Source organism: Triturus cristatus, chromosome 4_1 (assembly GCF_964204655.1).
Source record: "Triturus cristatus chromosome 4_1, aTriCri1.1, whole genome shotgun sequence".
Taxonomy (NCBI): Eukaryota; Metazoa; Chordata; class Amphibia; order Caudata; family Salamandridae; genus Triturus; species Triturus cristatus.
Window position 1 is genome coordinate 473,645,558 of NC_140585.1, and position 17,090 is coordinate 473,662,647.

Below are 17,090 nucleotides of genomic sequence, written 5' to 3' on the forward strand. Positions count from 1 at the left end.
GTTAGAAACGGGTTTTAAAAAGTTTGTTTGGAATAAAAAGACTCAGAGAGTAAAACTCTCAGTGCTCCAACTTGACATCAGTCATGGGGGGTCTTGCACTCCCTCAGGCTCGTACATACTATGAACAGCCTTTTTAGATGTAATAGCCCATTTACTTGACCGTAAGGGATGCGTCGAGGATTTTTTCTAGAGAAGATGGTGCAAGAAGCTGGTTCACAGATTCCGGTATTTTTTAAAACAGCTAAACTACCCCAAAAAACGAGGTATAAGACCTTGCAGGAGTACACTTATAGACTCCAAACTTTTTACTCAAAGCAGGCTTGCTCCACCAGATTTTGTTTCTTAAAATAAGCCAAATGTAAGAGCTTTGGCCTCCAAATTCAGTGCAGCCATCTAAGGTCCTGGCACAGTTGGGGATTTAAAGAACTAGGGCATTTTTTTGTGGGGGGGTAGAGGAATTAATTGGCAAGAGGTCCAAGCGATGTGTGGCGACCAGAGTAAGCCTCTTTTTTTTAATACATTCAGATTTTGCAACTACTAAAAAAGTGCAATCTCTCACCTTGCTCCGGCCCAACTCCACTTGTGATAGCTCTATTTAGAGCAAAGCCGAGAGGGGTGGGCAACTGGTATCACTGTATACGGTCTCAAGGGGAGCCAATCATGGTCACTAAATTCTTAGAAAAAGGGATCCAGGAGACACAATGCAGGTTCTCAAAATGGGATTGGCAAGTGATCGCACAGCTAGGCAGCAAGGCCCTAAGAGCGGCTATTTTTAAAAGAATGGCAGTTTTGTTGCGCTGGATGGCATAATATACTCCTGAAGCTCTTCACAAGATACGCCCGAAATTAGAGAATAAATGTTTTTCGCTGGCAGAGGCTAGGCGAGGGAGTTTGGCTCCATATATTTTTTTATATGCCCAAAGCTAGGACAATTCTGGGAGAGGATCTTTTCGGCTTTAAGCTGGGAAGTTCAGAAAAGTTTGAATCCTGATGCAGAGATTGCACTTTTTGGTCTTGCAAGCCAGAGACAAAACCATTGAATGTCGAGAGGAGACATTTGTAGCAATTTCCTCCCTTGTGGCACGGTCTCTGGTACTTCAGAATTGGAGGTCTCAAAAAATACCTACTTATTAGGAAAGGTTGAATAAATTGATTCATACTAGGAAATTTGAGGAAGCATATGCCAAGGTTTAATGCTGTATGGAAATATATGGTAAGGCTAGAGACCTTTACGGAGAAGTCGGCCCGAATCTATAAAAAAGAACTTTAGCACCGCACTTTAGTAATTGGTAGTTTGGAAAGTTTTGTAGTAAACTGCACTTTTCGCAAAGGGTGCCTGGAAGATGGAATTTTTTGCATCCTGTTTAGATGGTAAATCAGCACATTGCACTTTAGAGGGAAATATATCCATAAGAAACCAATGTTAATTGAACGAGAATAGTACATATTCGTTAAATATTGTGTCCGGCACTTTATACTTGTATGCTATTTCCGAATTGCACTTTGTCAAATCTTTCTCCAAGATAAATTTCTACCTTTATGTCTAGATGGTAAATTGGCATATTGTACTTTTTATTGGTAAGCTCTACCGATGGAAGCCAACGTTAATTTTATTGGAAGGACATATACTGGTTAAACATGGCATATTGCACTTTATGTATGTTGGTGCTTGAAATTTTATGTATACAAGGATGCTTATTTATCAAATTGTCTGCAGCTTTTTTTTGTACTCTCTGTGTGTCTGTTCCGTAAAAAAAAAAAGAAAGTGACAGCAGGAAATGTCCCCCGCCACCCGCAATCTAGAGTCCGAGGCATCCTCATAGAGCTCCAGAATTTCCAAGAGTTGGGAAGAGTTGGGGAATAATCACAGGAAAACCTTCCAATTGTGTCAATCACTCTTTTCAAGCTACAGCCTAGAAAATCTAAATTTGCTCCACAACATCGCCACTTTCCTTTTCTCTCTATCTCCTATGTTATTACCCATGGTGGTCAACACCGTGTATTCATAGTTAAGTTAGAGTTTCCATAGCAAGAAAAAAAATGTGTTTTGCTAATAACATTGGTGCCAATTAACAAAACTTCGCAAACAAAATGTTCATCCATTTCAACTCCTGAAACGGTTTGTGGTGATCCATCAAGCAAGGACCAAGATTTCCCATATTAATTGCTATAGAAAATTCAGCAAGGGATATAGAAACAACAGCTGATGAGTTATGAAATAAGTGAGGTCATAAGCAGTGAATAGCTGGGGCACAGGATATAGTTCACTAAGCTATAACTTGAAAATGACAGTGTTCTTTTTAAATTATAAACTTTAGTTTTTAACCCATTTCAACACTTACCTGTAACGCCACTTCAACCTTTGTTTTTTGCAAGTGAATTCACATACACATGAGACTACTGGCACAGCTATTGTAATAATATCTCCTACAGTTCCAAATGTAACATTTGAAATCCAGCAACATATTAGTGCGGGTAGCAATACTGATCTCAGTGAAAACATCCCTGCCTGCCTGAAAGACATTTGTGACTGTGTGGGCTTTCTATTCCTGAACAGCCTCAAGAACAGAAACCTTGGATTGGGAGATGGGACTCAGACAGCCTCTCCTTTCAATAGATAGAGATGCTTGCCTCTTTTTTTTCCTCCAAAGCCCCAAAAATCATTGTAGTCATAGGTCAATTTAGATCTAGCCTGTAGTCATAAGGTGGGGTTTGGTGATTAAATCATTATTGAAGAAAGGTGATTGATGAATCCTGGCAATGTATAGGCTAATCTGTCTTTTAGATGTTTCAGAGAAAATGTTCACCTAACTTTGCTTGACAGTCTTGAGGCTTGGGTCCCAAAAAAAAATATATTTCCCCTAGAACAGGGTGGAACTCGAGCAGGACACTCTTCTATTAATCATTGTTTTGCCCTTTGGGCTATGATAAAGTCTCAAAATAATTCAGAGTTTGTGCATTTTCTTTGTGGACAACCGCACTGCCTTTGACATGGTGGCTAGAGGGGGTGTCTATAAGGCAAATTACACACAATGGAATTTTCAGAGGGGGCTATTATTGTCCTTGATTCCAGCATTGCATACTTCAAATTGGATGCAAGTGGAGAAGGACTTGCTGGGCGATTTAACTAAAACTATAGAAATAAGCAATGGTGTGCGTCAAGGATTTGTGCTAGTCCCAAATCATTTTAGCTTATATGTGGCTGATCTTCCCATACTTTTACACAATTCAAATTATTTTTCCCAAAAATGGGAGCGACCCCTATTCCTTGTCTACTGCATGCTAATGACCTGGCCATTTTAGATTATACTCTGAGAGGCCTTCAAGAAAAACATGACACACTAACAGCATATTGTACATGAAACCACTCAAGGATCAATTTAGAAAAGCCAAAGTGCTACGTGTTGGTAAAAGAATGTCTAAATTGAGCTTGTTCATAGATAAATTGTAAGTTGAGGAAGTTCAAATATACAAATATCTAAGACCACACTGCAATGCTCATTTAAAGTTGAATGTACAATTGCATTGAACTAAATTGTGAGCACCTTCGCAGGCTGTTTCCCTTGTGTAATTTAATGTTATGTACCGGACATTGTCTTATACTTGCTTACAATCTCTCCGTTAGCACTTTATGGTTTTGAAATATTTTGCAGAGATAGAAGTGATATTTTAGTATCTGTGGAGAGTGTGTGCATAAAAAGAATGTTAAACCTTCGAAAAGGTTTAATGATCCATAATATAGGGTGTGAATTGAAATTGAGCTCATGATCACTCATGGACGGAGAACGTTTTTTAACTTTGTATACAGTCTTGCTTGGGTAGACAGCCCACATAGAATATTGTAGATCTGTTGGATTGAAGACAATGTACAGAGATAAAATGGGCTCGGTCATTTAAGAAGTATGTACAGAATACTAAAGAGTATTTATTGCCTGCAGGGGATTTCTGAAAGTTTCGCCCATTCATGAAGGAAAAGGGCGCCTGTCAGAGAGATGTGTCCCCTCCACTGATAAATCAGAACAATCTGTATCATGAAAGCCTCTTCTAACCTTAGATCAATTTTTGACATAGGCTGACAAAATCAGATCGTCAAGGACTTGTTTGCAACTGTTTTCAGTGAAACAAAGTTGTAATATGTCATAAGCAAGGGCGTCACATGCTAAAAAATAAATTAAATACATTAATCAGGCTTCTGCCTAACCAGAAAAGACACCGACACATGCACCAGAAGTGCAACAAGACCATCCCAGTGCAAAATGAGCCTCTTACAAAAACACTTACTACAACATAACAAAACGTAACGTGACCTGACAATATTATATACAATAAAACACCATAATTTGTGATAGATATGTGGGGTCCATCTAGTTTTTGCCAGTATTTAATCTTCAGCTAATGATCGTCCTCCCGAATAAGCAACTTGCATTTCCGAGGCAGGAAGCCCACAATGCTAGATGACTCACAGCATATCTCAGAGCAAGAGGAAAGTCTTGAAAGTTGCAGAGTCTACAGGTGCACAGGGTTTAGAGAGTGCTGCAGGGACGAAAGACCAAGGTGTTAGCTTCAGGTTACATTTTGATCATGAATTCCTTTCATCAGTGTACAAACCACCTTCACCTTTTTGTTGCCATTGCAGGGGGCAGGAGGACTTTGTAAATATATGATTTGAAAAAAACAGATTTCATGCTACACAAGCCCTCTTTGTAAAACAACTTCCGCCCAGAATAATAATGAATGGAAGCATTAGAGACATCATTTACAGGATTAGTGTAATTCGAGAAGGCGGTACGCTTTGTATTTAGACCAATACCCACTCTGGTCCCTTGTTTATCTCTTGAGAGATTCCCGAACGCGTGCAATACAAAGAAAGTAGTCATAAAAGCAGAGGCCTGTCAGCCTCCCCAAGGACCAATTAATGATGCTCCAAGTCTTGTGGGCAGAGAGATAAAAAGGATATAGAGAGAGAAGAAGAGAAAGATGAATACTGAACTACAGCCAGGCAGCTTTTTTAGATGTTGGTAGGAAATTCTTTAGGTATTCTTATCAGTCTACTTTGGGGTTTGGCAATTTTTCAGCAGCCTTAATATAGCTGGAAAAAGTGGCACTCGAAAAATGAAACTTACATTCAGGCAAACATATTCACAGACAAAGTTAAAAATGTGATTATTAATATTTCTGTTTCTGCACTTCTTTAACCTATTGATATGTGGCAAGATTTATATTACCATTTGTATTTTGAGGTTTGAAATTACTTTGTGACTGCATAGGCTTTGTAGTGCAACCTTTTAATGCGATCTTACCCCCTGCAAGTCCGGCTGCCTTTGAACAGCTACGAAGTGGCACTTTGAAATCAGTACTTGAAAGTGTTGTACATAGAAAAGAGGAGCATGAAAGTCATGCTCTTTGAACCTGTTCTTTTAAAAATTCCACCTAAAGTATTGGGAGACTATAATGGAGCGCAGTCGCGAGAAAACACGGATTAATGCAGTTTTAAGTGCCCTGTATTTTGAAGACCATTCTCCCCCTCCGTGCCTATGAACCCGCGCACACTTCAATATACAAGTCGACCCAAACTTGAAAACAAATTTTTCTAACTAGCGTTTTTTGCTGTGCATTTTTTCGAAATCAGATACGTTTTAAAATGAACATATTCACACTGGAGAATTGATACTTTTTCTAGTTAAAGAATCCTGCTTGTTCTCGTCAAAGAATAAATACTTTTTTAAGTTCAAATATTTGAGTTAAATTACAATTGGCTTTGTGGAATCTTTGGGGCAGATTTACAAGCCCCTTGCGCCTCATTTACACCGCCGTTGCGTCTCTATTGGGATGCAGCGGCGGCGCAAATCCTGCGCCATGGTGCGGGGTACTTACAACGTGACGCATCTGGGAGATGCGTCACGTTGTAAAGCTCCAGATTATCTGACCCGAAAGCGCAGTAAACTCTGCTGTTTTATTTTAGCAACATAGGGGCATATCAACAAGGGCTTTATCTCTGCTTTTTTGGCTTTAAAAGCCAAAAAAGAAGAGATAAAACTAGCAACCTATCAACAACAGGGTGCTAACATGCAAATTCGCATGTTAGCACCCTTTTACTCTACGCTTCCCCTTGCATCTCTAATGAGATGCAAAGGGGGCGTTCCAGAGTAAAATAATAGGAGAAATGTCGCTAAGCGACATTTCTCCTATTATCAAGAATATCGCTAACCCTGTTAGAGACAAAAAAGCAGCGCTAACCGCGGTTAACGCTGCTTTTTTACGTCTGGTATTTTTCTGACTTAGCCATGATATCCTATGGAAGGAGGATATCATGGCTAAGTTTGTCTGTCCCTATCAACAAGCTAACGTGAGATTATCGCTGGGTTTCCAGTGATAATCTCACGTTAGCCACTTAGCGTGAGGATTTTTATCGCTATTGAGTTAAGCGTTGCTAATAGCACGCTATCTCAGCGATAAAAATCAACGCTAGCCGGCGATAATTATCCTAGCGCTAAGTGCGCTTAGCGATAATTATCGCCGGTTGTTGTTGATATGCCCCATAAATTTAGTTCCTGGCGAGAGAAGTCATGTTACCTTCCGGAATTGCACATGGCGCCGAATAGAAAGCACAAGATGCTTACCGTCTACTATCTGTTGGTTTCATAAAATGGCATAACATCCGGCATCACAGGGTGGACACTGACGGCAGGCGAGCCTCGCCGCCTCCACTTTTATCACTTGGACCCTGGCTGGTGTCCCAAAATGCCAGCCGCCCCCAGCGGGCACAGCCGCACTCAGGCACACAGTCACCCCCGGCCTGTTGACAACTGTCAAATGTTTCAAATGCAGTGTTTCAGCGAGATATTGAATTCGAAGCAGCACCTCTTAAATCGATGTCAGTATAAAGCAAGCCTTGTCAGAATAGATCTAACAACGCTTACTTCAAAACTTCATTTCGGTGACGCTACTGAAATGAGATTGCTGAAGAGGAAGTAGACTGGTGAATACACCACTATCTACCCTCAATGCTTATCCCAGATACTGACACAAAACAGGTATATATTCTCAAAACAAACCTGCTCATGGAACTAAAATCGCATGCCAGGGGCAGTATACAGTCGTGGCGGGGATCGCAGGGGGGGTGTATCGCACGGGGGTGGGGGCCGGAGAATTAAATATTAAAAAACGGAAATCTTACCTCACAGCCAGTCCGCGCCACCTCTGCTCCCCTTGGCACCTTCAGGAACGGCACTGACTGGAGTGGACTGGTAACCCCTCTCAGCCAATCCTGGCGCTGCCAGCAGCGCAAGGATTGGCTTAGGGCACGCTTACTACTCACCCGCCTGCCCATTAGGAGACCGAGGTTTGAGCCTTTGCTCAACCCTCGCTCTCCTAATGGGCATGCGCCAGCCAGAGCAGACACTAGTGCGCATGAGTGGGCACGGTGCAAAACTTTGCCCACCTTCCCCACTCATGCGCACTTGTGCTGCTGCTGCCTGTTGCCCCTGGTCTGACAATCATGTCAGTCAACATGACGCCGGACGACCCACACCCTTCAGACACTGAAGAGGGTGGGCGGTCCAACGTAATGATGACTGACATGATTGTCAGTTCTCCCTCGGCGTCTTTGAACTTAAGTAAACTGATTACTTAAGTTGAAAGACGCCGAGGGAGCTGCGGGCGGGGGCGCTATGCCCCAATGCCCCAATGGACGCACCGCGCCTGATAATCAACGAAGTGACCTTCAGCTCCACACAGAACCCTCCAAAGTAAAAGTTAGCCTCCCATGTGTCCCATCAATTCCCAACAAGGTTGACCCATATCATCCTTGACCTCTATAAGAGGAGGGCTGGCCCAACCCCAGCCTGAAGAACCACCAAGCCAAAACATGAAGCCGATAGCCGGACAAGGAGGGAGGGATGGGATAACTCATGTGGTGAGGAAGACAAAACTCGGAGTAATGAAGATTACCGGTAAGTAACCGAGGCATTACCTCCTCGTAAGTCTTCCTCGCCATATGGTCAACAAAGTGAGCACATACCCAAGCCAAGAGGCTTCATAGTGAACAAGAAACCACGGGCAAGGAGTACATGATAACAAAAGGCAGGATTTAATCCAGTGTATCAAATATATATAATAAACCACACAGGACTAAATCAGGAGGCACAGTCAAGGGACAGAGGATCCAGCACCCAGAACTGCCTCCGCAAATTCCCCAGGAGAAGAACCACCTAAAACTACCGGATAGTGCTCCACAAACATGTGTGGAGAGGCCCAGGTCACAGCCCTGCAAATGTCTTCCATAGAAACCCCCTTAAAAGAGGCCCAGGTGGAACGACCCTGAATCCCGGCCGGGAGCTCAGACCCCTGGGACCAGTAGGCTAGCAAGATAGCCTGCTTAAGCCACCGACTCAAGGTGGAGAAGGAAGGTTTGTGACCAGACCGACTGGACCAAAAGTCACAAACAAACTGTCACAACAACAAAAAAACGGACGTGTGGTCGAGATAAAGAATGACCGCCTGCTGAACATCCAGCAGAGAGAGAGAGGCATCAGAATCAGAGCCCACCACTGGAGGAATGGAAGGCAAGACCACCTCACGGGAGCGGTTCACAAAGGAAGGGACCTTGGGAAGGAAACAAGGGTCAAGTCGCAAAACTAGATGGTCTGGGAGAACCCGCAAGAAGGGGGGAGAAGGAAAGAAGGACCCCAGTTCACCCATCCTACCAGCTGAGACAATCGCCACCAGGAATACCACCTTGAAGGTGAGAAGCTTCAAATCCACCAAGCCCAGAGGCTCAAAGAGAGCACCCTGGAAGGCCCGCAAGACCAACGGAAGATCCATTGGAGGAGCCAGAAAAATAGCCCGAGGTTCCTGCAAAAAACAACTCTGCAGCAAGCAAGCCACCAAAGGATCGAGGTCGTCCAGGCCTGGACTGCGGAAAGCCCAGGGGGCAGCCCACTGAGCCTGCAGAGTGGAGGGAGCCAAACCCAGGAACAAAACCCTCCGCAAGGAAATCAAGGACTCTCAAGGGGTCCACCGAGACAGGGTTGGCCCCATTTAGCCTGCACCAACGAGAAAAGGAAGACCAATGGCAGGAATAAGAAAGCAAAGTGGAGGACCTGCAAGACCCCTGAAGCAAATCAACCACCCCCACGGAACACCCCTGGGCCAACAAGGTCACAGTCTCAAGAGACAAGCCAACAGAACGGATGCATTCTCCAGGCGGATCTTGCACAGCACACGCTGGATCAAGGGAAACGGGGGAAAGGCATACAGGAGGTTGTGTGGCCAAGGGAACACAATGCATCCACCTTCCAGACTCCCGGGCACAGATGGAGCGCACAGAAGCAGGGCAGGAGAGAATTGACCTCATCCGCGAACAAGTCCATCCGGGGAAGGCCAAACAGAGCCACCAGGTGCCAGTACACCGAGGACTTCAGACAGAAAGAAGACAGAGGAGGAAACACCCGGCTTAGATGGTCCGTTACCACATTCTACTTCCCCAGGAGATACACAGCCTTGAGGGATAGAACCGTAGACTCCCCCCAGGACAGCAGCTCCTGGGACAGCAGCCAAAGGGAACAAACTCGGCAACCCCCCTGATGGCTGATGTACCACCGCATCATCTGGTTTTCCATCCGAACCAACACGTGCCGACCCCTTAGAGAAGGACAAACTCCCGGAAAGCCATCAGAAACGCCTTCTATTCCAAGAAATTGGAGGAGCACCTCGCCTGAAGAGGATCCCACTGCCCCTGAACAGACAAAGATCCCAGGGTCGCCCCATAGCCGAGGTGACTGGTGTCGTTCGTGACCACCCTGGACAGGGAGACCAGGAAGAGAAGACCCCTGGAGAGATGAGCCTCCACCAACCACCATCCCAGGTCAGCCTAAATCAGTGGGGACACCACTACCGGGACCTCATAGTTCCCCGAGCAGGGATCCAAGAGGGACAGGAGATGATTCACCAAGGGGTACAAGTGGAGGCAAGCCCAAGGCAGAACATTGATGACAGCCAACATCAACCCTTGAAACCTCAGCTATTGATAAACAGGAGTGGAATCCAGACCCAGGAGAGAACCCACGTCCCACCACAAAGTGTTCCGTCATTCCAGAGGCAAGAACACCATCCCCTGGAGCATGTACAGCCTACCCCCAATGAACACTAAGTCCTGGGTAGGCGATAGGTCAGATTTCTAGAGGTTGATCAGGAAGCCATGGGAAGACAGCACTACGCAAACCCTCTTGATGTGGAGCATCCCCTTGGAAAAAGAAGAGGCAGAAATCAGCCAGTCATCAAGGTTTGGGAAAACCCTGATTCCCTTCCTGTGCAGGATACCCACCAAAGGGGTAAGAACCTTAGTGAACACCCTCGGGGATGAAGACAAACCAAAAGGATTATTTTAATCCAGGGCTGACTGACATTGATTCTCGTCTCAATATTTCACATCTACCCTTGGCATCGATTCAACTAGAAGAATCGGCTGTCAGTTCAACTTTTTGTCCTGAAGAAGACCCTTATTAACATCACCCATTAATCCTCCTGACAGAGTTGAAACGTCGACTGTTTCAGTTGTCCATTTCTCAATAGGTCTCTTTGCTTTCAAATCAATGATGTTTAATTCTTGAACTGGAGATACTTGCATAATACTGTTTCAAACAATGTTTCACTTGGAATATATAAGTCTATTTTATATGTTGTCATTTTGATGTAAATACTTTGTCACTTGGGCACATTATTCACCTTGTCACTCACATGCGCTGCTTTATTGACTGAGTTACCAGACAGCCTTTTTCAAGGTGATTCGTTATATTGAATAAAACCTTTTTGATTCGAATATAAGTGAAATTATTCCATCTTTTGTAATCCTGAATGAATTTGGATTCTTGTTTTGTGCTCTACCGCTATCCGTTGATTTATTTCACATGAATGTTTAGTGTCACAAAGAAATTGTACTTCCCGACAGAACTGTTGTTGTTTCATTATAAAGTAGGAACCACATCATGCTAAAGCATGGATGTCTTTCAACAAGGACTGGACCATGTATGACAAGTAGGTGGAAGCACGGATGGAAAAGTTGGCTGCCGCATATGCACGTTTGGCCACTGCCTCCATCCGCTTGTCAAGCAGGTCCGAAGGAGAGGCCGCCTCGGAAATGATGGACCCTTGAAGTCCTGGATGGTGTAGCGCATGGCCAAGTACCTAGGGAAGTCCCCCTTATCGACCTCCAGCCACTCATTTTCAATCATATTCTTGATGGAGGAATGCAGATGAAGGGATTCAGGCTCTGTGCGTTGGTACTGTAAGAAGAAATCCTCCAACAGCTCATCAACCGAAGGCGCAGGAAACGCCATGTTGTCCTTGATGTGCTGGAGCACATGGACATACCGACCCTGGAGGTCCTCATCCTCCCCATTGACATCAGACACCGGAGGGGCGTTCAGGCATGGACGTTTGGGGGAAGAAGGACCCTGTCCCCCTTCGCGCTCGATACCACAGCCTGGATCATGGCCTGGATGGCCTGTAGGGTCAGGGCCTCAGCCACCACAGGAGGATCTGCCCCCTGCTCCATGGGAAAATCGCAATCAAATCACCGGAGGAGAAAGGATGTCATTTGCCAGAGACAGCCACACACTAAATGACCAACAGAAACCTGCAACATAATAGGCAAGAAAACGCCGCCACAAACCGGCCAGTGAAAGCCAGAACAGCTGCACCTGAAGATCAGCGAGACACGCGGGAAGCCGAACGAGCCTGGTCCCGCCCCCAGGAGGCCGGCAGCAGAAATGCAGCAGAATGCGACCCCCCCAGAGGCCGACCAGTCTGCATCCTCGGCTCATGATGGAGGAATGCCTGGTGCCAGAAGACCGCGGTTGCCGCCTCTGCAGAGCCTTGGGCGGAAGAGGCTGGAAGGAACAAGCCTGCGCCAAGAACTGCTCCTGTCCTGGACGCCAAGCAGGTAAGCCCTCAAGCTCTGATGAGCTAAAAAAACAAGAGAAGCGGAGCCCTGCTGCAACTTGCGCTGAACACCAGCCCTTCGGCACTAACACAGCGCCCGCCACAGCGAGGCCCTCGAGAGCCCCGTAATTGCACACAAGGGCACGGGGGCATGCCCGGGGACTGTAGAACGGTCCGCCGGGTGCCCCGCGCCCAACACCCAGGTTCATTGAAGGGCCGCCCCCTCAGCGTTTAACAGCAGACTTGGGGAAAGCAGCCTTGCTCAGACTAAGTGCGCCCGGGAATGGGCAATTGCAAAAAATAAACCCAGACAGAAGGAGCAACAGATGTGGGGCCCAGGGCATGATTAAAATACTCAAATCACATTGTCCACATGGACGAGGGGTCAGGAGGGGCCGCTAGGTAGAGCCCCAGACCTCCTCGGCCGCTCCCCTGTAAACCCTTGGCTCGCTAAGGCAGAACCTAACCGGCCCTGAAAGGACACCGGGGGAGGAAAGGGGGTGGGTCCCAGATCCCAAGGGCCCGCTAGAGCAGGTCCACCAACCATGGACCCATGTTCCTGCTACAGCAGGAACAACTTACCTGACAGTGCATCTGGAGAGTCATCGCAGAACCAAAAAACCAGGCTGGGGGGTTGGGCCGGCCCTCCTCTTATAGAGGTCAAGGGTGATATGGGTCGGCCATGTTGGAAAGGGATGGGAGGCATAGGAGGCTAACTTTTGCTTTGGAGGGTTCTGGTGTGGAGCTGAAGCTCACTTCGTTGATCATATGGCGAGCAAGACTTATGAGGAGATAATGGGATGTGTGTCAAAGATTAGATGTGTATAAGTGTGTGTTGACATGTATAACTCACAGCGGTGTTAACCTTGTCAGAACCTGATTAACACTATCTTTGTGAGGACCGGTGAATTGGGAGGACCAGTCGCAGTAATGTGTTTATGTACTTTCAAGCGAGAGCATCAAAAAATTCAAAGCGCCGTTAGATTTGTCTCTGTCCACTTTAAAACTTTTTCTACTATCATAGCGTGCGTGGAGTTAGAATAGTAATTACACACTTCATCACGGTCAATGGTCAGTCCTCATAATAATAGGTATGTTATGTTGTGTTCTTGTGTATAAAAATGAATATATGCTATATATGCTTGAAAACATTATTTGCAATGTTTGAACAAAGGGAATACATACAATGCAAATTCAACAGATTTTGAACCATTCAGCACGAAATACTTTAATAAACTGCACTACATCAATAAAATATGCAATATGAATCTCATATTATATGTATGTACGAAATGCTCTGGGGATGCAATGGGCAAGTGTGTCTGAGTTTTATCCCCCAGGTGCTTTGGAATTACAGAAGGGGCCAACGATTCTTGTACAGCTCCTTCTGCAATCCTAATGTCAATGGGGCATGTTAATGCAGAAAATCTCTATTACTGCACCGGCACAGATTTACAGATGCATGCAGAGAGGCAAAAGCATTGCCAAGAGTTATAAAAAGAGTTGGCACACATTCAAAGTGCCCCTCCCCCTCTCAAAGGCTACCATTACAAGTAGGTGAAAAGGGGTCGCATTAACACCTAGTGATTTCCCTGCTGGTGGTGTAGTCACACACTGCACCCTCCTGCAGGGCAACCACTGTCCCGCTTTGAAAATCAGGGTGCGCTGCGACCATCACTGTTAAAGGTGGGCCATCTGCTTCAAACATCCAGTCTGCCTTTCACTAATGTACTGCCCCCAGGGTAGGCAGGAGATTGCAGCTGCTATTGGGACAGTGTATTGATTTTAATAGGGCACGCTTGCCAGGTTTGCTCTTGGTGCACCCATTTAAAGTGCACTGCTGTGCAGATCAGGGTAAATAGCCCAAAGAGCCCAGGGAAAAATGTAAACGTTTTAAGACATGTACACAAAAATAGGGAAATTTTAGTTGCATTTTTAAAATCTTGGGTTGGTATGGGTCTGCAGCTGTTGTGTCACTCATAGTGAGCAGGTTTGACTCTGCTTCTAACTAGGGTAGACTTTAACATCTTGAAATGTGCTGGTCTGGAACACAAACTGCAATGTTCCCGTAGTCCTGAGAACCAATTTCTTGAGAATATGGCCGGGAGAGGCAGAAAGAAACTACACATTGTGTTTTACCTACTATTATCTTGGTGGACATAAATCTTTTGTCTGTGTCCTATTGATTCCAAAAACCTTGCCCACCACGCAGTAGTAATTCCTTTGCGACAATGCTCCTTTGATAAAGTATTCAGAGTTGCAGTTAAGTTGGTTTCGACAGTGGAAGGCTCTCTGTGGATCAGCTGGCTGTAAAACCTTTACCACTAGCCCTGTAAGGCATGAATGAGTTCTTAATGCAAGATGATAGGTTGAAAGATGCAGTCCACTGTACAGCTTTGGCTTACAGAAATCAATCTACGACTCCATCATGACTTGTATTTTCCTCATCTAGACTTTCAAAAATGTTTCTCAATCAGGTCTGCATTTTACAAGGTATCCTCCTGGTTATCACAGAGCACTGCAGACTTCATTACACCATGCAATGAACATGTTTTAGTATAGGCACTCTAATTCGCTTTTAGTTTAAAAACACTTTATTTTACATAATACAGAGAGACTGTAGCAATAGCAATGAATGAAAGACTTTAAAAACAAGCATTGGCATAGCCAATAGGTCTCGCCTTTGGGGCCTTATAAGTGTTTAGGTAGAGCTATTGGGTTTTGTTAACGAAATTACAGCGAGGAAACTAGATTATGATGAACAATATAAAAGGAAATTCATGGACTTTGAAAAAAAATCTGCGAAACTCAAGCAATGTTTGTTTTAACGTAGCTTAACACAAGTCTGTGTGTAACCATTTGCTACCGTTAACACCGTGCCCCCTGTATGAAGTTTTTTCTTGTTAGAACATATATAGCAGCCTCAATAAGTCTAGTGTCGGGCTCAGTGGGACTGAGCTTTTTAACCCCTTAAGCACGGCTCTGGACTCACTTCCAAGTTACACCGCAGCAATGCAAAACCACGTAGTGGCCCACGTGCAGCTTTATAAGCCTGCGGCACGCAGGGAAATTACGTGTGGTGCAAAAATAACAGCAATTAGATGCTGCCTCGAGTATGTAAACCCTCCCTCCCCTCATCTCCCCATACAGGAGGCCACCACAAACGAGGGGTGCAAGGAAGGCATTACGGGCAGACGTCGGCGTTTGTGGTGCACGTGCAACAAGCCTCACGAGGTTACAACCCGACAATAAAACTGCCCGTTTTACACACAGGGTGGAATTATATCCCGGGAGGCAGCCTGCCCGAGAATAAGGCACAGTTGCCACCTCTGGAGCATGCAAACAAACACATGTAACATGACATTCTGAGGCCAGAGAGAGACCGCTGCCTGGGAAGTAAGTACATGTACTTAACAAATTCCACCCCAAGTGTGTTTGTTTTATAACATGCCTGTGAGCTCGCGACACAATGCAGCTGAAACCCAGGCATCCCAACCACTTGGCCATTCTCTTGCATCTCTTCATTAGTTTTCCCGTCTCCGGAGCCTTTTGGTAACAAAATGCGCATATGTATCCAAGGGGTGAGAAAACTATCTAGTGTGTGACAAATCACACATCACAAAAGGTACAATCATTTAATAGGAGTGACTGGCAGATTGTCAGCCACCCATCAGGTGAGTCACACGCAGTCTCTATAACATGAAAACTCATCTTGAAACAAAAGCGTACTGCTAGACAAAATGGACTTACAGACCAACTTCCACAATTCTGACAAAGTAACATCAAGAAGGCAGCTGAGAAAAAAAATCCGACAGTTTCACTGTCAATTTGTAGCTGGACTGCAGGCAGAATGAGTGCAGGATATTGGACACACAACAGTTAATTCCGAAGGCGTCGAACTCAAAATACAACAAGGAAAAAAGACAAGCATTGACTCACGGAGAACATCAAAGTGATCGTGATCAAGCGCAGCGCGCACCCGCGCACAGGCACTCAAGCTCTAGGCCGGCCATGGTAGCATTTTATTAAGCCCTCACTAAAAGTCTCGTCAGACTAGCGCATGCGCTGGGTCAGGCGAGACCTAAAACAAGCATTGGCATAGCCAATAGGTCTCGCTTTTGGGACCTTATAAGTATTTAGTTATGCAACTGTTGCATGGCTAAACACTTATAAGGTCCTAAAAGCGAGACCTATTGGCTATGCCAATGCTTGTTTGTGTGTTGCAAGTTCACCTAATAGTCAGACACGAAAACACTGTGCTAGAAAAATTGAGTATTGCAAGCTCTTTGAGTGTTCATGGGTGGGTAAGAGCTACACAAATACACTACAACTGACATCTAATGCACAGCATTTAATACAGCCCATTGCACTTGCAATCATAAGTGTGTGGCTAATGTTCCACGTGGCTTCTGCTGAGTAAACTATAGTGGTACGCGCATTCGCCAAAGGTAACTGGGCGAGCACATGCAGCGCTTTAAATAGAAAAAAACACTAAGTACTCCCACTGTTGGCATTTAAAGTAGCGTGCCGCCACTTCTCCGCAAGAGTTCGATTCTTTGGGACAGTACCAGCACTTCTCGGTACTTTGGTATAACGATGCTTCTGTATTTACATGTCCAGCACTGAGCACGTGCATAGAGCAAGCACACTTGCTGCATTGGGTAAAGAGAGCGATAAGCCCACCTACAACCTGTGCAAAGTACGCAAACCGTCCTGAGTAAAAAACGCAGGTGAACACATGCATAACAATGCTGAGTAAAGCACAGCACCGGCCACATGTACCCCACCGAGCAACCACGTGACAAGTATGTGCAGGAAAATTAGAATGTGCACATGTGTACATTTATGCGCCATCATGCGGCACTCAACGCTCACTTTAAATGTTGCCTTTCTCTATTGCTTGTAAACACCACGTGGCACAGAATTAGCCAAATAATATTTGCCATACGTTGATGTAGATTTTTCTAAACCAAGATGCTATTACGGATGCTCCCCGAAATTCCTTTTCTTTGGAAAGCGTAATCAGGCAGCCGCGGCACCCGCGCTTTACTTTTAACATAAAGCGCGTGTGCCGCGATTATACCAAAAGTAAAGTAATAGAAAAAACATCTATTTCTTTACTTTTGGTATAATCGCGGCACCCGCGCTTT